This window comes from Oncorhynchus mykiss, chromosome 23 (genome assembly GCF_057628025.1).
Source record: "Oncorhynchus mykiss isolate SJ-2025 chromosome 23, ASM5762802v1, whole genome shotgun sequence".
NCBI classification, from domain to species: Eukaryota; Metazoa; Chordata; class Actinopteri; order Salmoniformes; family Salmonidae; genus Oncorhynchus; species Oncorhynchus mykiss.
Window position 1 is genome coordinate 11,821,910 of NC_143044.1, and position 21,797 is coordinate 11,843,706.

At 44.0% G+C, this 21,797-nt stretch overlaps 1 pseudogene across 1 annotated transcript; it reads right to left on the reverse strand.

The window, feature by feature from the left end:
- Positions 1-836: 836 nt before the first annotated feature.
- Positions 837-4,800, reverse strand: LOC110502445 (arylsulfatase I-like; annotated as a pseudogene). Its single transcript, XR_016490963.1, has 3 exons — positions 4,542-4,800; positions 4,080-4,393; positions 837-3,809 (listed from the first exon to the last, which is right to left on the reverse strand). The product of XR_016490963.1 is annotated as an arylsulfatase I-like (transcript).
- Between the last annotated feature and the right edge of the window lie 16,997 nt (positions 4,801-21,797).

Consider the following 21,797-nt stretch of genomic DNA (forward strand, 5'->3'; position numbering starts at 1 on the left):
CTGGCATGCTGTCAATTTACTTCTGGGCCACATCCTGACTTATGGCAGCCCATTCTTGCATAATCAATGCTTGGAGTTGGTCAGAATTTATGGGTTTTTGTTTGTTTGCCTCTTGAGGATTGACTACAACTTCTCAACGGGATTAAGGTCTGGGAAGTTTCCTGGCCATGGACCCAACATATCGATGTTTTGTTCCCCGAGGCACTTAGTTATCACTTTTGCCTTTTGGCAAGGTGCTCCATCATGCTGGAAAAGGCATTGTTCGTCACCAAACTGTTCCTGGATGGTTGGGAGAAGTTGCTCTCGGAGAATGTGTTGGTACCATTCTTTATTCATGGCTGTGTTCTTAGGCAAAATTGTGAGTAAGCCCACTCCCTTGGCTGAGAAGCAACCCCACACATGAATGGTCTCAAGATGCTTTACTGTTGGCATGGCACAGGACTGATGGCAGCGCTCACCTTGTCTTCTCCAGACAAGCTTTTTTCCGGATGCCCCAAACAATCGGAAAGGGGATTCATCAGAGAAAGTGACTTTACCCCAGTCCTCAGCAGTCCAATCCCTGTACCTTTTGCAGAATATCAGTCTGTCCCTGATGTTTTTCCTGGAGAGAAGTGGCTTCTTTGCTGCCCTTCTTGACACCAGGCCATCCTCCAAAAGTCTTCGCCTCACTGTGCGTGCAGATGCACTCACACCTGCCTGCTGCCATTCCTGAGCAAGCTCTGTACTGGGAGTGCCCCGAACTCGCAGCTGAATCAACTTTAGGAGACGGTCCTGGCGGTTGCTGGACTTTCTTGGGCGCCCTGAACCCTTCTTCACAACACTTGAACCGCTCTCCTTGAAGTTCTTGATGATCCGATAAATGGTTGATTTAGGTGCAATCTTACTGGCAGCAATATCCTTGCCCGTGAAGCCCTTTTTGTGCAAAGCACTGATGACGGCACATGTTTCCTATCAGGTAACCATGGTTGACAGAGGAAGAACAATGATTCCAAGCACCACCCTCCTTTTGAAGCTTCCAGTCTGTTATTCGAACTCAGCATGACAGAGTGATCTCCAGCCGTGTCCTCATCAACACTCACACCTGTGTTAACGAGAGAATCACTGACATGATGTCAGCTGGTCCTTTTGTGGCAGGGCTGAAATGCAGTGGAAATGTTTTTTTGGGGGATTCAGTTAATTTGCATGGCAAGAGGGACTTTGCAATTAATTGCAATTCATCTGATCACTCTTCATAACATTCTGGAGTATTTGCAAATTGCCATCATTCAAACAGGCTTTGTGAAAATGTATATTTGTGTCATTCTCAAAACTTTTGGCCACGACTGTACACACAGATGTTCAACACAAGTGACAAAATCACCAACACATTGTGTCAGAGTCTCTTTATGAATGGAAAGCCGCAAACGGCAGAACGCATTTCAGTATACCATTAGCATCAAGCTATACATAGACACTTACCGGCATGTCAGGATATGTACCTCTTTTCAAATGGCGAGAGAACAGATAAGGCAGGGAGTGCTTCAAACAGCATGGCCTTGCTGCCCCCCTCGGAAGCCTTCCTCCCCCTTTCTGTTTATGTAACTCTGTACATCAGATCTCAATTCTGACTCACATGCATCCTGCCTATTACTTACAAACTGACCTGGTCCCCGAATGAAAGGAGAAAGAGTGAGGAGGAAGAAGAATATGAGAAGAAGGCGATGAAGAGGGCGGAGGAGGAGGATGAAGAACATGTTCCTACCGCTGTAGGAAAGAGGCAAAGAGCAAGAGAAAATCAGATGAAATGAGAGAGAGTGGGAGAAAGAGTGAGAGATCAGACAAGAGGGAAGGGTGAGACTTGGCTGGAGGGAGAAAGGAGGAGGCAGGGAAGTAGTAGGCAGCTTGTTGCTGGAAATAAGACATGTACAGTGTTTCTCCCTTCTGTGTGTGGGATTGCTGCAGAATTGCTGAATGTTACCTACATTATATACAGTACAGGCATAATCACACATTAGTTCCTACACAAATGGCTTATAGGCAAGAGTTGCAAGCCTCAGATTTGATCTGATCTGATGTGATCTGGCTTCTATAATGTGACACATCCAAACCCTAAGTGCCACCCTGATCCAGTCTGCTCCAGTTACGTCTGCATTCTTTCATATTCCGCGATTTGCTAGCCGGTATATCACACTTACAGTGTGAGCCACATACACTCTTAGAAAAAAAGGAGCTATCTAGAACCTAAAAGGGGTTGTCAGCTGTCCCCATATGAGGAGCCTTTGAAGAACCCCTTTGGTTCCAGGTAGAACCTTTACCACAGAGGGTAATACATTGAACCCAAAGGGGTTCTATGTGGAACCAGAAAGCGTTCTCCTATGGGGACAGCTGAAGAACCCTTTTGGAATCTTTTTGTCTAAAAGTGTATGTCTGGAACGTGGCTTGGGTTTTGGGTGTACTGTACTGTGACCGCACTGGAGAGCACAACAGCCACAGAATTTCTGGCTAAGTTTATGCTGGCCAATCCCCAATTTATGATTTTGATGCAGTAAGGTGTTGTTTAGAGTTGGTTAGGCAACATAGGAGTATGCCATAAGCAGCGTCTAGCCTGGACGGTCCATTATATCACCAAGTACAACTTTTAAAAAAGTTCAAGAAATATCCCTCTGGGTGTCTGAGTGTCATTCTGATTTTGTCCTGTTGATGGGCAGATGAGACGTCAAAAACTCACCCTCAACATCAATCTTACAGTTGCAACCTCCTTGGTGGCCAGGGGACAGCCAGTGACTAAGATCCAGTCTCATGTAAGTCTGTCAGTCCTACCTGTCTGTCCACGTGCTCCTTCCATCCCTCTGAGGACTAAAAGAACAGAGAGGACCTCTGCATCTGGGAGCCCACATTCTTAAAGAGGGCTTGCAGTTTGCACACCTTACAGTGCTTCATCTTACTACTATTCCCCCTCCCTGCTGCCCCCTGGCGCCTTGCCTTATCCAGCCAAGGTGTCCACATCCCCCCATGGAGCTGAGGGGTCCACCATGTGGTCATCAGGTGGGTCATCGGGGGGGGGCACCTGGTTGTACTCGGCCAGTCTGGTCAGCAGTATCTTGACCACCTCCGGCCGTGCATCAGCCAGGTTTGACATCTCATAAGGGTCCCGGTGTTGCCCCATGTCCTGCTACTGCTGGACCCCCCCGGGCAGGGTCTGAGGCGGCACACAGTCCCCTACATTTTCAGTCAGCAGCTTCCAGTCCGCAGCCCGTATGGCTGCCCGCACTGCTGTGTCCCAGATGCCGAAGCTGTTGAGGGCCTGGAGTCTGCCTCACTGGGCCATCGATACCGGGTCGATATTGAACAAGATCTCAGTGCGGGGGTAGGGCAGCCCCTGGCTGATGGCCCCCTACACCAGAGACAACGGGGGGAGGGGGTACCAGTCAGAAACATGGATCAGCGCCTTTCTCACCTTCCCTTTCCGCTTCAGGAATGGGCTGTGGACGAAACCCACTGCTCGCACTCCCCCTTCCCAGTAGGTACCCTTCTCTCCACGCATGGGCCAGTTGCAGCCCCCAGAGAAAGGCTGGCCCCCGTTGTCTGAGGAGTAGACCAGAACAGAGTTCTGATAGAGGCCACTGGTTCTCAGCTACTGCACCAGCTCCCCCACACTCTCGTCCACACAGCTCAGAATAGCTGCATAGTGTTGTCGCAGGCAGTTGTCCGGGCTACTGCAGCGTCGCAGAAAGTGGTTTGGTGCCTGCAGGGGTGTGTGGATGGCCTGGAGTGCCAGGAACAGGAAGAGGGGCTTCCAGGGGTCATGGGCCCTCAGGATCTTCTGAACCCTGGATGGAAAGAGGAGTAGGCCACCAGGTCTGGGTTACTTCTTTATATAACTGAGACATTATGTAAAATACCTAATCTTCCTAATCTTTGAAATAGCTGAAGACTTTGAAGTGCCCAATTATAATCAAATGCGAATCACTTTACCAAGAACACTCTAAAAACCTCTTCATTCCGTTTCCAACATGCACAGTAGTGTTTAGTACTAGACAAGCTCCTTTTCGTACATTAATTACAACACAACGAAAGATGTGTGTAAAGGCTGACCTCACCTCTTTATGTAGAGTGTTGCTGAGTAGTTACTGCTCAGCTCCAGGTCGTCTCTCCCCGTCGTGCAGGTCAAAGCAGCAGGCCTCAGCCTGGTCACAGCTCTCATAGGAGAAGTGATCACCAGAAGCCCAGGTGCCACTTCCCTACCATCTGGGTGCTGTAGCCTGCCTCCTGCAGAAGTTCAGCCAGGGTGGGCACATCTGAGGGCAGGCACAGGGGCAGGCACAGGGACTGGCACAGGGGCAGGCACAGGGACAGGCACAGGGACTGACGCGCCCGGATGATGGAATGCTGGCGGCCCGTATGGATCTGGTACCTGGGAAAAGGGGGAGAGGAGGGGAAGGTGAGATGAGAGCTAAAGCAAGATTGTCAGAACCAATTTATTGTCAGGGATCACGGTTAGAACCTTCAAACTATTGTTCCAAACACATACATACCTATTCAAAACAACATGCAATGTTCACCGTCCAGTCATGAGCTGGCTGCATGAGGGCGAGCAAATTGACTGGACATATGGACATAGCAGTTCTCCAGCTTCACCCCCTCCCCAGCCAGCTGGTCCAGGACCGGAGTGTGGACGTCCGAGCCATGGTAGCCCACATCCCCATAGCCCTGGTCATCCACCAGGATGAAGATGAGGCCGAGAGGCACGCAGAAGAGACAGCCTAGTATGGCCACTCCGAGCAGAAGGAATTCCGACTTGACAGCACCTCTCATAACCATCATCAGTCTGGAGGGTAGTGTATGTCTGAGATCTGTTACTCCGATTCAGACCAGGATTGCGAAGCAATGTCTGGGCTGTGTGTGTCTGTCTGGGTTGTGTGTTTCTGTCTGGGCTGTGTGTGTATGTCTGTCTGGGCTGTGTGTGTCTGTCTGGGTTGTGTGTTTCTGTCTGGGCTGTGTGTGTCTGTCTGGGTTGTGTGTTTCTGTCTGGGCTGTGTGTGTCTGTCCGGGCTGTGTGTGTCTGTCTGGGCTGTGTGTGTCTGTCTGGGCTGTGTGTGTCTGTCTGTCCGGGCTGTGTGTGTCTGTCTGGGCTGTGTAGGTCTGTATGGGCTGTGTGTATATGTCTGTCTGGGCTGTGTGTGTATGTCTGTCTGGGCTGTGTGTGTCTGTATGGGCTGTGTGTGTGTGTGTGTCTGGACTGTGTGTGTCTGTATGGGCTGTGTGTGTCTTTATGGGCTGTGTGTGTGTGTCTGGGCTGTGTGTGTCTGTATGGGCTGTGTGTGTCTGTCTGGGCTGTGTGTGTCTGTATGGGCTGTGTGTGTCTGTCTGGGCTGTGTGTGTCTGTCTGGGCTGTGTGTGTCTGTCTTGTCTGTGTCTGTCTGTCCGGGCTGTGAGTGTCTGTCGGGGCTGTGTGTGTCTGTATGGGCTGTGTGTGTCTGTATGGGCTGTGTGTGTCTGTCTGGGCTGTGTGTGTCTGTATGGGCTGTGTGTGTGTGTCTGGGCTATGCGTGTCTGTCTGGGCTGTGCATGTCTGTGTGTGTGTCTAGTTGGAAGTACAGAGGCTTCTCCTTCACGGGAACCTGCCACATTCGCACACAAAATGTCCACACACACACACACACACACACACACACACACACACACACACACACACACACACACACACACACACACACACACACACACACACACACACACACACACACACTCACACACACACACACACAAAACTGACAACATTTATCCAAAATTCAAAATAAAAAATATTGTCATTTAGAGCATTTATTTGCACCCCCAGATCATCACCGATCCTCCACCAAATTTCACAGTGGGTGCGAGACCTGGAGAGGCCTACAAGCCACTGTCTCGCACTCACTGAAATTTGGTGGAGGATCTGTGATGATCTGGGGGTGCTTCATTAAGGCTGGAATCGGGCAGATTTGTCTGTGTAGGACACATGAATCAAGCCACGTACAAGGGTGTCCTGGAAGAAAACTTGCTTCCTTCTGCTCAGACAATGTTCCCCAACTCTGAGGATTGGGTTTTCCAGCAGGACAATGCTTCATGCCACACAGCCAGGTCAATCAAGGTGTGGATGGGGGACCACCAGATCAAGACCCTGTCATAGCCAGCCCAATCTCCAGACCTGAACCCCATTGAATACCCCTGGAATGTGATCAAGAGGAAGATGGATGGTCACCAGCCATCAAACAATGCCGAGCTGATTGAATGTTTGCGCCAGGAGTGGCATAAAGTCATCCAACATCAATGTGAAAGACTGGTGGAGAACATGCCAAGACGCATGAAAGCTGTGATTGAAAATCAGGGTTATTCCACCAAATTATTGATTTCTGAACTGTTCCTAAGTTAAAACATTAGTATGGTGTCGTTTAAAAATGAATATGAACTTATTTTCTTTGCATTATTCGAGGTCTGACAACACTGCATCATTCAGTTGTCATTTTCTGCAAATAAATGCTCCAAATGACAATATTTTTATTTGGAATTTGAGAGAAATGTTGTCAGTAGTTCATAGAATAAAACAAAAATGTTTATTTTACCCAAACACATACCTATAAATAGCAAAACCATAGAAACTGCTAATTTTGCAGTGGTCTCTTAATTTTTTCCAGAGCTGTATATACACACACACACACACACAATTGTTTTGCAACTCCATTGAAAAACACATGTGGAAGGTATAGTTCACAGGGTGAAAAACAATGTTGACACCTCCTGGCCATGAGGTAAACTACAATCCTTCAACCACAAGCTCCAGCTGCGTTGACAACTACAGTGCCTTCTACAGACACAGCCGCTGCTGCTGGGGCTGAGGGAACATAGGGCTGAGGGAACATAGGGCTGAGGGAACATAGGGCTGAGGGAACATAGGGATAGTGCTGAGGGAACATAGGGCTGAGGGAATATAGGGCTGAGGGAACATAGGGCTGAGGGAACATAGTGCTGAGGGAACAGAGTGCTGAGGGAAGATAGGGCTGAGGGAACATAGGGCTGAGGGAACATAGTGCCGAGGGAACATAGGGTAGACCCTGTGAAAAGTCTGCTGTGGAAAACAACAAGCAGAATCAATGCCTCCCGTCTCTCACGTTTCAGTTTAATCATAGATAATAAGCCTTGAAAACACAGAGCATCAATCGATCTATCTACGCTCCTGATGCTCATATGGAGAATCATATTGATTTATTAAGTTACCTTTCTGTAACCATAGGAAAGCACCGGTTTTGCTCTCATTCAATTCCCAGAACAGAAGCTTTATCAATGATTATTTCCTCCGCACAGTATTAGTGATATTAGACCTATTAGTGGTCAAATTGAAGTAATGACGGAAGATTTCTTTTCAGTTCTGAAGCCTGTAGTTGGATCAGAATGTGACACTTGTGGCTGGATTCTCAAAAGCACATTATCTGACAGAGAGTGACATAAGGGAAGTATTTGACAAGTAGATCTTCATTAGTGTAAGTCAACATAGTACAGTACAGTAGTACCAGACAACCATATCCTATTTCAGAGGACATTCACTCACCATCAAGATCTGAAGCGAATATGAAAATAGATTTCGACAAAGTATTACTCTTTCATTGCCCAATACCATTTGGACAAAATCACCACTGGTAACCACTCATATGTGAACGCACAGTGAACCCTATCTGGTGATCAGTGAGTAGAGCAGCATCACATCTGTAGTGGGGTAGTATTTGATATGTGTATATTATATATACCTCACATGCGACCCATGATAAGATTTTGTCATTCGTTTTGTAAATGTTTCTCTTTATCTGACTCCATTTAACATGACAGTAAAACCGTGTGCAATCAAGTATTATGCGTTTAGCTGACTAAGATAAAGAAATGGTCATGAGAAGTGAATATCAAAGCAAGTATTATTGAATAACTTGGACAGATGAATGGATTCACATACAAGGCATAAAGCTCAAGTTACAAGGCAGCACTGAGATTAACAAAGCATAATTCTAGGCATATATATCCTAAGGTTAACTTACAAGACAAAGCAGGAACAGAGGCTTAAAAGCCTGGGAAATGAGAAAGTATCATAAAACCAAACCTCCAATGTACAGGATACGAGAGAGAACAACAGAACTTCAATTTCATTTCTAACATCTGATGGTGTACATTTTTCAAACCACAACCAACCACCACTGACCAATCAAACGATACCAAGTTTACAGTAACCTGATTACCCAATGCAAATACACAATGAAATTCCTTTGCATAGAGTCATTTAGTTCACCCTGTACAGATACAACTGACCACAGAGATCATACATCCATGTAGGTAGCTTCAGAGTTCTACTCAGAGAACAAGTTTCAGATAGAATAATACTATAGTATCCATGTCTAGTATCACGTATATCACATTCCATAGTCAGTCCTCTGGATACTATAGAGAGAGAGACACATTTTTGGCCCTTCAGAGGTGTAAAGCGCATACTGACCCTTGGGCATAGTCTTGAGCCATTTGCCATGCGGCCGGAGGTGACAGAGAGCACTTCAATTAGGGCCTGTACAGTGAACAACATCCCCTGGCTTCCTTCCACTTCGTAGGCCTATCGACCCGCCGCTCTTAGGATAGCCTCCACAACGCTGCTTTCCAATGAAGCGGAAAGGAAATCGATGCCAAAGAAACAAGTCCATTTCCTACATTATAGGGCCAAAGCAGACAGCTATTTTATTCCCGAGACCTTTTTTTTACTGACCCACAGAGAAGGGGTGGGGGGAGAAAGAGAAGGGCATAAGATTCCTCTGCCTCCATGGAGCCACACATAGATGGGAAATAACCGAACAAACAGAAAAAAAACATCTACCAGTTTTAAAAAACACAACACACTCTCGGTAGTGATAGGATCTCATGGAGATATTGTTTCAATGTGGTAGGATCATGGCGGACAACCCCATTTGGTGATTTATGTTTACCGTGGGCAAAAGAGTATGGTTTAAATATGTGGGTTTGACTAAATGAGCCCACAGTATGTAACTCAACCCTAGGCTGTGTGTGAATTGACACTGTGTCAGTGTGCCTGCTGCCTCTACTGCTTAGTGTGCAAGCATTTGTGTTCTCCATGACAGAGACACCAGCGAACTCCCAAGAAATATTTTGGAAAGAAAGAAGCGTAGAGTATATAAGGCAGGTGGGATTTATTCATGAGAAGACTAAGTGACTCATTGTGTCTTGAGGTTCTTAGGCAGGCAGACATGCAGTCTCTCAGGCAGGTAGGCAGGCAGGCTCTCAGGTAGGCAGGCTCTTAGGCATGCAGGCGGATCTCAGGGAGAGAGACGTTTGGGGGTGAACAATAGATCCATCCTCACTGGCAGGGTTTTTATACTCATCCTACTAAAGAGAACAAATATGAAAAATGTCTAACTGTGGTAATACATTCCCAAGACACTGATTTCTCACAGAGACACTAGCTTGTTCTTAGTTATAAATGATGTGGGTGTTAGCAAGTGGCTGAGAAAACATAGTGGTAACCGTCATCAGTGAGAGAAACAATTGAAATTAAGTGGAGGTGAGATCCGCCGAGGTCACATAAGATTAAAGACAAAGAGACAGACAGACAGACAGACAGACAGACAGAGTCAAGCAGTGGAGGACATCCAACATGACACATGTCAGTGAGAATCATGTAAAACCTGCTGTACTGTACAGCCTAAAGGAGATATTTCACAATTGCCGCTCTGAAATTCACATCATCCTATACAGTCCCACTGGTGACAGAATTCATCATTCACACAGACACATTTACACTCTTGCACACACACACACACACACGCACACGCACACGCACACACACACACACACACGAAGACCGGGTGGCTCGACGTCACATATAGGCCTCCCTCCATTGAGAGATACTATTTCTGTGTCTCCCTGACGTCATATCTGAAGATGATACCGCCACTGACCTTGTAATGCAGTCCCAGTAATACTCTGGTATCATTTTTGCTATCACAGTGGAAACCCAATACTTTCCCCATAAATCTCAATTTCCATAGGAAAGACAACAGTACCAAAACTAGCCCAAGAAACAATGTCTTTCAACACCATTCCATCATTACATGAAATGAAAAACTTTGAGAAATGAACTAGTTGTACTGTACTTTCTCCTCCTTCCTCGCAGGCTAGCCCGTGACTGCATCCTTCCCATTATCGCCTGAGGAGAGTAGCGCTATGTTAGACTTATCCATAATGAAGAGGTTTACACAACCCTAGAGCTGCCTACTATAGCACTGGAGTGGAGTCAGTCTGTGGGTGACAGCTCATTCCGGTAGCTTAACAGAGAAATACATGCAGACTGCTGCACGGATATTCCTGTAGCAGGGGGTAGTAGGGGAGGAAGGGTTCCTTGACCGATAAACAACCCAATGCTGCTGAGAAATTGTCTTTCATTTTAAAAGTAAGAGGAGGATTCCTACCACAGGAGGAGGATTCCTACAGTATACTTCACTGACATTCAACCAGCTGGCACATGAGAAAGGTGTATGTAGCAGGTATGGATCAAAGAGGGCCACATGGCTCTCTTCCAGGTCTAAGACACTCAGCATCTGGCACAGATAGGCAGAGTGACCAGGGTAGACCCCAGGGAGGTATGGGGCCAGGGCTGAAGTGTCAGTCACAATCATGTAGCAGAGGTCAGTAGTTCAGCCTGACAGAGAGCATTTCTCTCTCTCTCTCTATTCAATTAAATTCAAGGGGCTTTATTGGAATGGGAAATATAAACTCAGCAAAGAAACATCTTCTCACTGTCAACTGTTTATTTTCAGCAAACTTCAGGTGTAAATATTTGTATGAACAGAAGATTCAACAACTGAGACAAACTGAACAAGTTCCATAGACATGTGACTAACAGAAATGGAATAATGTGTCCCTGAACAAAGGGGGAGGGGGGGGGGGGGGATTCAAAATCAAAAGTAACAGTCAGTATCTGGTGTGGCCACCAGCTGCATTAAGTACTGCAGTGCATCTCCTCATGGACTGCACCAGATTTGCCAGTTCTTGCTGTGAGATGTTACCCCACTCTTCCACAAAGGCACCTGAAAGTTCCCAGACATTTCTGGGGGGAATGGCCCTAGCCCTCACCCTCCGATCCAACAGGTCCCAGACGTGTTCAATGAGATTGAGATCTGGGCTCTTCGCTGGCCATGGCAGAACACTCACATTCCTGTCTTGCAGGAAATCACGCACAGAAGGAGCAGTATGGCTGGTGGCATTGTCATGCTGGAGTGTCATGTCAGGATGAGCCTGCAAGAAGGGTACCACATGAGGGAGGAGAACGCACAGCGTTGAGATTGCCTGCAATGACAACAAGCTCAGCCCGTTGATGCTGTGACACACCGGCCCAGAACATGACGGACCCTCCACCTCCAAATCAATCCCGCTCCAGAGTACAGACCTCTGTGTAACGCTCATTCCTTCAGCGATAAACGTGAATCTGACCATCAACCCTGGTGAGACAAAACCGTAACTCGTCAGTGAAGAGCACTTTTTGCCAGTCCTGTCTGGTCCAGCGACGGTGGGTTTGTGCCCATAGGCGACGTTCTTGCCGGTGATGTCTGGTGAGGACCTGCCTTACAACAGGCCTACAAGCCCTCAGTCCAGCCTCTCTCAGCCTATTGTGGACAGTCTGAGCACTGATGGAGGGATTGTGCGTTCCTGGTGTTCCAGAATCTGTACAGAAGCACCAGATCATCAGAAAACAGTAGACATTTGACTTCAGATTCTAGTAGGGTGAGGTCGGGTGCTGCAAACTGTTCTACTGCCCTCGCCAATTTGTTGATATATACAGTGGCTTGCGAAAGTATTCACCCTCTTTGGAATTTTTCCTATTTCGTTGCCTTACAACCTGGAATTAAAATGGATATTTTGGAGGATTATAATCATTTGATTTACACAACATGCCTGCCACTTTGAAGATGCAAAATATTTTTGATTGTGAAACAAACAAGAAATAAGACTAAAAAACAGAAACTTGAGCGTGCATAACTATTCACCCCCCAAAGTCAATAATTTGTAGAGCCACCTTTTTCAGCAATTATAGCTGCAAGTCTCTTGGGGTATGTCTTTATAAGCTTGGCACATCTAGCCACTGGGATGTTTGCCCATTCTTCAAGGCAAAACTGTTCCAGCTCATTCAAGTTGGATGGGTTCCGCTGGTGTACAGCCATCTTTAAATCATTCCACATATTCTCAATTGGATTGAGGTCTGGGCTTTGACTAGGCCATTCCAAGACATTTACATGTTTCCCCTTAAACCACTCAAGTATTGCTTTAGCAGTATGCTTAGGGTCATTGTCCTGCTGGAAGGTGAACCTCGGTCCCAGTCTCAAATCTCTGGAAGACTGAAACAGCTTTTTCTAAAAAGCTACATTTTAGTCTCATCTGACCAGAGTACCTTCTTCCATATCTTTAGGAAGTCTCCCACATACATGCCTTTTCGCAAACACCAAATGTGTTTGCTTATTTTTTTCTTTAAGTAATGGCTTTTTTTCTGGCCACTCTTCCGTTATGCCCAGCTCTGTGGAGTGTACAGCTTAAAGTGGTCCTATGGACAGATACTCCAATCTCCGCTGTGGAGATCTTATCTTTGGTCTCGATGTTGCCTCTCTGATTAATGCTCTCCTTGCCTGTTCCTTGAGTTTTGGTGGGCTGCCCTCTCTTCGCAGGTTTGTTGTACTGCCATATTCTTTCATTTTTTTTATAATGGATTTAATGGTGCTCCGTGGGATGTTAAAAATGTCAGATATTTTTTTATAAGCCAACCCTGATCTGTACTTCTACACAACTTTGTCCCTGACCTGTTTGGAGAGCTCCTTGGTCTTCATGGTGTCGCTTGCTTGGTGGTGCCCCTTGCTTAGTGGTGTTGCAGACTATGGGGCCTTTCAGAACAGGTGGCAGATCATGTGACACTTAGATTGCACACAGGTGGACTTTATTTAACTAATTATGTGACTTCTGAAGGTAATTGGTTGCACCAGATCTTGTTTAGGGGCTTCATAGCAAAGGGGGTGAAAACATATGCACACACCTCTTTTCACATTTTTTTATTTAAGTTTTTGAAACTAGTAATCATTTTGTATTTCACTTCACAGATTTTCACTATTTTGTGTATGTTCTTTACATGAAATCCATCCAAAATTAATTTAAATGACAGGATGTAATGCAACAAAATAGTAAAAATACCAAGGGGGATGAATACTTTTGAAAGGCACTGTACATACCCAGCGTGTGACAGAACTGCAGGAGTTGTGACCCGTTTTTGTTGGCTATGTTGTCATAGTTGTGCCTAGGGCAGAATATGGGGGAGGGAATGCTGTCACCTCCAAGCAGGTGTTTGTCCCCCTGTGTGCTGAGGGTGTCAGGTTCTTGTCCGGTTCTGGCATTTAGGTCGCCCCAGACTAACTAGTACATGTCCCTGGACCTGGAAATGATGGATTTCCCCCTCCAGGATGGAGAAGCTGTCCTAATTAAAGTATGGTGATTCTAGTGGGGGGATAAAGGTAGCACTCTCTCTCTCACACACACACATACACACACAAGGCAGAGGCATCAATCTATCACCTGTTGGCTCTGTGTGTCTCCCAGGACAGGCCAATAGGCAGAGTTATGAACCTACGATGCAATGTGAACATTGCTGGGACTAAAATGTGAAGCAATAATAGTTTGTCTGTATTTTAAGCTAAACATTTTAATCTGTTCCATCAGCCTTATTAATTGATACGGCGCATACCTCCACTACACTACTTTGATACACATCGTGGGGATTAAGAAGTTAGTATACTCAATGCCCACTGAAAACTAAGTGGGTATACAGTGTATACTCTGCACTACACCAATGATAGTATAGTATTCACTGTAGTGTTTTTGCGGACTAAAGTATTTACTGAAATACAGAATTCTACAGTAAGTACTGTAGTATTTTGTCATATGGGTAGCACTGGGATTGAACCCGCATTGTTGGGAACTGTAAATCACAGTCTTCCCCATGGTACTTCCATGTACACTCATTCCAAAGCTTAAATTTGACTCCTCTACAGCATCTCTCGTGTCCTGCTATTTGTGCTATTCGTTTTACACAGAGGGGGAATACTACACCAAACACAACACATTTCAGCGACTGCAGGACAAATACAGGATACAATTTAGCAGGCATATCTCTGTAAACATACACTTCGTCAGTGCAGGATTGAGGTAATAGGAGATGGTCCAGTGTATTTGTGTGTGTGTGTGTTACTGTTTGCTCTACTGGTCATCCTGCTCTTCCTTAAGGAAGGTATATATTTGTATGTATGTGTGTGTGTAAGAAGAGGCAATCTACCTCCAATCTGACATGTCTTCTCAGTGGTTTAGAGGAACCTCACTCAGTGGAGGATGCCCCTGCAAAGTAGAAACAGGGTAAGAGTGTGTCTGAGGATGATGAGGGTAGACCCTATTTTTTTATTTCAAGTAATGAAACATTTATATTTGCGGAAATATATGGTAATATGATAATATTGCTTGAAATGATTGATGAAAAAGACCTCTTCCCTAGCATCCTTTCCTCAAGAGGATGATGAGGCAGAAGATGAGGCTGAAGTGGGTATAGGCATTCCTATTTTTCCTTACAATGATTGATTTTATTTATTACATATATTTGAAAATGTACGGTACCAGTCAAAAGTTTGGACACACCTACTCATTCAAGGGTTTAACTTCATTTTTGCTATTTTCTACATTGTAGAATAATAGTGAAGACATCAAAACTATGAAATAACACACATGGAATCATGTAGTAACCCAAAATAAGTGTTAAATCAAAATATATTTTCTATTTGAGATTCTTCAAAGTCGCCTTGACAGCTTTGCACACTCTTGGCATTCTCTCAACCATCTTCATGAGGTAGTCACCTGGAATGCATTTTGATTAACAGGTGTGCCTTGTTAAAAGTTAATTTGTGCAATTTCTTTCCTGTGTTTGAGCCAATCAGTTGTGTTCTGACAAGGTAGGGTGGTATAAAGAAGATAGCCCTATTTGGTAAAAGACCAAGTCCATATTATGGCAAGAACAGCTCAAATAAGCAGAGAAATGAGTCCATTTTTTTTACCTTTATTTAACTAGGCAAGTCAGTTAAGAACAAATTCTTATTTTTGCAACCTTCCGGTTACTAGTCCAACGCTCTAACCACTAGGCTACCCTGCCGCCCATTCATTTAAGACATGAAGGTCCGTCAATATGGAACTTCAAGACCTTTGAAAGTTTATTCAAGTGCAGTCGCTAAAACCATCTAGCGCTATGATTAAACTGGCTCTCATGAGGACCGCCACAGGAAAGGAAGACCCAGAGTTACCTTTGATGCAGAAGATACTTTACCAGCATAGCTACCACAGCATTCTGCAGCGATACTCCATCCCATCTGGTTTGTGCTTAGTGGGACTATCATTTGTTTTTCAACAGGACAATGACCCAAGACACCTGCAGGCTGTGTAAGGGCTATTTAACGAAGGAGAGTGATTGAGTGCTGCATCAGATGACCTGGCCTCCACAATCACCCGACCTCAACCCAGTTGAGATGGTTGGGATGAGTTGGACTGCAGAATGAAGGAAAAGAAGCCAACAAGTGCTCAGCAAATGTGGGAACTCCTTCAAGACTGTTGGAAAAGCATTCCAGGTGAAGCTTGTTGCGAGAATGCCAAGTGTGCAAAGCTGTCAAAGGCAAAGGGTGGCTATTTTTAATAATCTAAAATATAATATTTGATTTGTTTACATGATTCCATGTGTTATTTCATAGTTTGTCTTCGCTATTATTCTACATTGTTGAAAATAGTAAAAAAATAAAGCAAAACCCTTGAATGAGTAGGTGTCCAAATGTTTGACTGGTACTGTACAACAAAAACATGGATCAGCAATGAGAAGTCATGCGTGGCACCAGATTTAACTAACAGCTCATTTATATCTTGTCACGTTGGTAACAATGATTCCGAGAGACAAGCGCAGGAATGAATAGTTTTTTTTTTTATTACCCCGAAAATTACAGCGTGCCGTGTAAAAGGCACGGGGACAAGAAACAAACAAACACGTACACAAAACACAGGGTTGAAACCCAAACAAAAGAGCAAGGAGTACCCCAAATAAATAACACAAATGCACAATGATTATCACACGGGACGAGACCTGTAATCATCTGCGCAATCCACAAGGGCACGAAAGTCCAAAACACACAGCACAGGTGCTCACAGGCACCAACGGACATTGTAACAATAATCGACCAGACCATGGAAACCAAAGGGCACATATATACAAATACTAATCAGTTGGAATAGGGGACAGGTGTGCGTGATGAATGTTCCGGAGGGATCCGTGACACATCTAAAGTCTCCGGGCAGGTGGACGTATAAACATGAAAACATTACATACGAACAGACAACATACATATAAAAACAGAGGTCAGGACATACAGTACAGACACATTTCAAAACAGAAGTCAGACCAGTTATTGCACCTATTGAAATTGCTCATGTGCTTTAGTGTGTCTTCTGCTGAATGAAAAAGTAATTGTGACATATTAGATTAAAATCAGTGTGAACACATCTGATTGGACTCCATGTTTTTGTCTCAGATGAGAAGGCTTGGAGGCTGCTAAAGCTTTCAGGGAGGAAGAAAGGCCATTCCATGTCTTTATTGCTTTGTATGAGAAGGCATATTGGGAGAAGGTGGTTGACTGTTTGGGGATTCTACAGTTCCCCCTGGTGGAGGTTCTTGTAACCCTGTAACCCTGAGATTGAGGTCTGAGCAGAGGTTGACGAAGATGACGAAGACCTGCAGAGGTGGAGGTGCTATACTGAGCTTTATCTTGAATAACAGGCAGATGTTTCAGTATAGAATGAAGTTGTAAAAACTGAACATGTCTAAACATATAATACATAAAGTATGTACTGTACATTAATCACCTTTATATGTGCTGACAGATGCTGCTGTACTACAAGAGGATATTTTTCCTCTTTCTATTTTTTTTCGTATTTGTTAAATTTTTTATATATTTTTTGCCCAACTTTTAAATGAAAGGTAAGTTGAGTCGTGGACATAGATGTACATATGGACGAGCCACTGCAGGTCAAGGTAAGTTGTCTGTTACTGGGGGTTTGGTGTGTGTGCTACCCTGTCTGTCCGTTAGTGAAGTATGTGTGTTACATTTGTTTGCTTTAGCTTACTGGGTGCCCTGCACTCATGCTCAAGGAAGGTGACCCTAAGAAAAAATTATACATTGTATGTATCAAGCAGCTCAGAGTATGAATAAGGAGGTTCCCGACAGGATAGAAATGCTGAGAATGACTCAAATTTTGCCACACATTTATGTGTAGGAATAAAAGCTCTTGATTAAAATGATCTATACTTCAAGACCCAATACGGCATTTAAAAAAAAATCTCAATAACAAATATTTCCTGGGTAACAATGAAGTACCTTACTGTGAAGGGCCGTCTATAAGCGTAGATGTAGGATATCAAGGATCTGGAAAGACTCTGTATGCAGTATTGGTCTAAGATCCCTCCTAATATGTTCTACAATCTCACAAAACATTTTAGAAAAAGGCTCAGAGACGTTTTCCTTGTATATGTATATGTTCTAATAGTATTGTAATACTCTCTATATATAATACTGTATAGGTTCTAATAGTATAGTACTAGTCTATGTATAGAATAGTGTATATGTTCTAATAGTATTGTAAAACTCTATGTATAGAATAGTGTATATGTTATAATAGTATAGTACTACTCTATATATAGAATAGTGTATATGTTCTAATAGTATAGTAATACTCTATATATAGAATACTGTATATGTTCTAATAGTATAGTACTACTCTATATATAGAATAGTGTATATGTTCTAATAGTATAGTAATACTCTATATATAGAATATTGTATATGTTCTAATAGTATAGTACTACTCCATATATAGAATACTGTATATGTTCTAATAGTATAGTACTACTCTATATATAGAATACTGTATATGTTCTAATAGTATTGTAATACTCTATGTATAGAATACTGTATATGTTCAAATATTATAGTAATACTCTATATATAGAATAGTGTATATGTTCTAATAGTATAGTAATACTCTCTATATAGAATACTGTAATTGAGAAGAGCGTGGTGCTTAGGATCGAGCCTTGGGGTACTCCGTTGGTGACAGGCAGTGGCTGAGACCGCAGATGTTCTGACTTTATACACTGCACTCTTTGAGAGAGCTAGTTAGCAAACCAGGCACACAAGAATGGCACACATTCCAGGCACACAGGAGGCAAACCAGGCACACAAGAGGTAGTTAGCAGACCCACAAGAATGGAATGGTCTACTATATCAAAAGCTTTGTCCAAGTCAATAAAAATATCAGCACAACATTGTTTAAAATCAAAGGCAATGGTGACATAATTTAGGACCTTTAAGGTTACAGTGACACATCCATAACCTGACCGAAAACCAGATTGCATACCGGAGAGAATACTATATACATAAATAAAGCCAGTCAATTGATTATTGACATGTTTCCCCAAAACTTTTGATAAACTGGGAAGTAGCATTGCTTGGTTCTCACTGTGTAGTGGCAGCAGGCTCCATGGCTCTGAGAGATAGTTAGTTCTCGGGCAAAGTGGAAGCTAGCTAGTGTTCGCCTCGTGGGCAAATAACCTCGCTAGTTAGCACAATGCTAGCCAGAGACAGCGCATGCTTTCTTCATCTCTCGATGAACTAAGCGTGTCTCTCAACTGACAAGCTGTGAAGCTAGGACAGCCAGTTTAGTCAACTCGGCACAAGGGGACATGGTTTGAGCTAATCGAGAGAGGAGAGCTAGTAAATGATACATTTCCAGGTAGAAAACCTAGTTTGGTTTTACAGCTGGCCTTGCGGCGAGCTAGCCAGGTTGGCTAAGCCTTGCGGCGTGAGCTAGCCAAGTCTCAGTAGCTAGCCGTGTGATGCTAATTCTACAATAACCAAAATCTTTCCTTTTGGTCAGTTGGACAAGAGCTGAAAAATCCTACATTTGGCAACATTAATCTCGCGGTTCACCTGAGAACAGTTAAGCAGGATGACAGGGATCAAGTCGTGCTGAGGAGAGCTTCAAAAGAGCTCTTTGCAAGGAAGAGACGAGAGAATGACTAAAGGATGGGCGGGTGGCACCTTATAATGAAGGGAGGGGCTCACCTCATTTGCCACTTGACCTGTCTGTCTCCTACTTTGATTTGTCCTTCCCCAATGTCATACATCGAAACTAGTATATGAAAGAGAACCCTATTTGGTTGCTCACTTGATCTGAGTTTATTTCTGCTGGAGGTGAGAAGGTGCTCAATCTCCTTGCCTGGCACAGCATTCCACTATCAAAATTACCACCACTGTGGTATAAAAAAATCTATTTTAAAGGAATCTGATTTATACCTGGGCTCTAGCAAATATGCTAAGAAGCATGTCAAGACTGGAGCTCATCTCCCACTAGCATCCACTGCTTATATTTAAAGGCTCATTACTCATGGGGCGCAGCCTTGATCCCGATAGCCGTGTAATCTCCTCAGTATTTTTACGGCCCGCGTTACGGGGGCGTTTGTCTGGCCTCACGCTATGCCTCATAGCTGTGCCATGCTCCGGCAGCTCTGAAAAAAATACTGCACAGGAGGAAGAGAGGCTTAAACATCCCATAAACCAAACTGGCCTCTCATTGTTCTCGCTCTCTCTGTCTGTAGCACATTTGCTCTTTCTCTCGTGCTCTCTATCACTTTTCCACTCTCTTTTCTTCACCCCCATGGCCCTCTGTCTTGTTCTCTCTCTCGCTCTCTGTGTAGGCTTAGTCTTGTAGCTCTTTTTGACACCCCATATATTGTTTTAGGCCTAATGGTTGAACGATTTGTGCTGTTAGTAGCATTGTTTTCCAAAATGGTGGATCAGCTAATTCCTTTTGCAGAACCATTGATTTTATATAGCCGTATCAAAGGAAATGAGTTGCTGATAGATCCCACAAGGCTATGACTTACAACTGAGTTCATGTATGCTTGTATGTTTGGACTGTCTGCTGTGAAGGGATACCTTTAATTGTGTGTGAGTTTAATTACCTCTATTGCAGTTTAATGAGCAGATTTACCTATTTAATTAAATATTTCTAAAGACGTCTTTATCACTCTTATCCCTCGAATGCGTCCATGATTAAATGACAATTGTAACAGTGGAGCAAAAGTGAAATGTGAACTTTCATACCTGAGTCCCCCCCCAAAAAGACAGCTTGTGATGTCAACCTGTCACCACTAGAGGGGGTACTTATATTACGACACAGACAGCATGTTCAAGATACTAAAAGGACAGAATAGGGGCCTTACTGATGTTGGGGAACAGGAGGATGACTTCTGCCCTGCTGAGAGAGGCAGTGGATATGGCTCAGTAATGGCCTATCAGTAACCCCTGAAGGACATCATCTTCGTAGACACCCTGTCCATAGAGCTCCCTCGTCCAACATAAACACAGCAAATGCACACAATCATGCACGCACGCACGCACACCCACACACACCCACACACACACAAGCACTTGCTATGCTCCTCTAGCCAAGTCTCCGCTCAAATCCATTGTATTTATTCCTCTGGTGTTTGATATCCTGTCATAAGGATGCCTGTGGGCCAAATGGTAACTCTATTCTTAGTCTAAGAGATTAATTTGAGGGACACATTCCCTGTCTTCTTTCCACTGTATTTGAAAAGAGTAGGGTGCTACAGAATGTTTGGATATAATGCGTCTGTCTGTCTGTCTGTCTGTGCGTGCGTGCGCGTGCGAGAGAGAGATGCATGCAGAGCAGAATTAGGGCTATACCTGCTGGTTATAAAATCCAGCAAAGATTGTACAACCACCTAAAAGGAAGCGATGCCCACACATTCCACCCCAAGGTCCTCACCTACAGAGAGATTAACCTGGAGAAGAATCCCCTCAGTCAGCTGGTTCTGGGGATCTGTTCACAAACACAAACAGACCCCACAGACCCAGGACAGTAACACATTTAGACCCACCCAAATTATTAGAAAGCAAAAAGATAACTATTTGACACACTGGATAGAATCAACCAAAAAACAGAGTAAATTGGAATGCTATCTGGCCCTAAACAAACAGTACACAATGACTGACCCACTGTGACTGACCCTAAATTAAGAAAATCCTTGACTATGTACAGACTCAGTGAGCATGTACAGACTGGCTCTTCAAAGATGACATGCTCCGTGCCCACTGCCCACAGAATTAGGTGGAAACTGAGCTACACTTCCTAACCTCTCTAATGTATGACCACATTAGAGACACATATTCCCCCAGATCAACAAAGAATTTGAAAACAAATCAAACATTGATGAACTCCCATATCTGTTAGGCGAAATACCGCAGATACTGCAGAAAGATTTGTGGCCTGTTGCCATGACAAAAGGGTAACCAGTGGAGTACAAACATTTTAAATACAACCTATATTTATGTTTATAAATATAAATAATAACTACTTACACATTGTTACAACACTGTACATAGCCAATAAAATAACATTTGAAATGTCTATTTTCTCTTAAAACTTGATTACTAATGTTTCCCTTGTTAATTTCCCCTTTGTTTATTGTCTATTCCATTTGCTTTGGCAATGTTTCCCATGCCAATAAATACATTTGAATTGAGAGAGAGAGAGAGAGAGATCTTATTGGAGATGAGGTCTCTCAGTCTCTGTTTTACCAAAATAAGGAGGCTTTT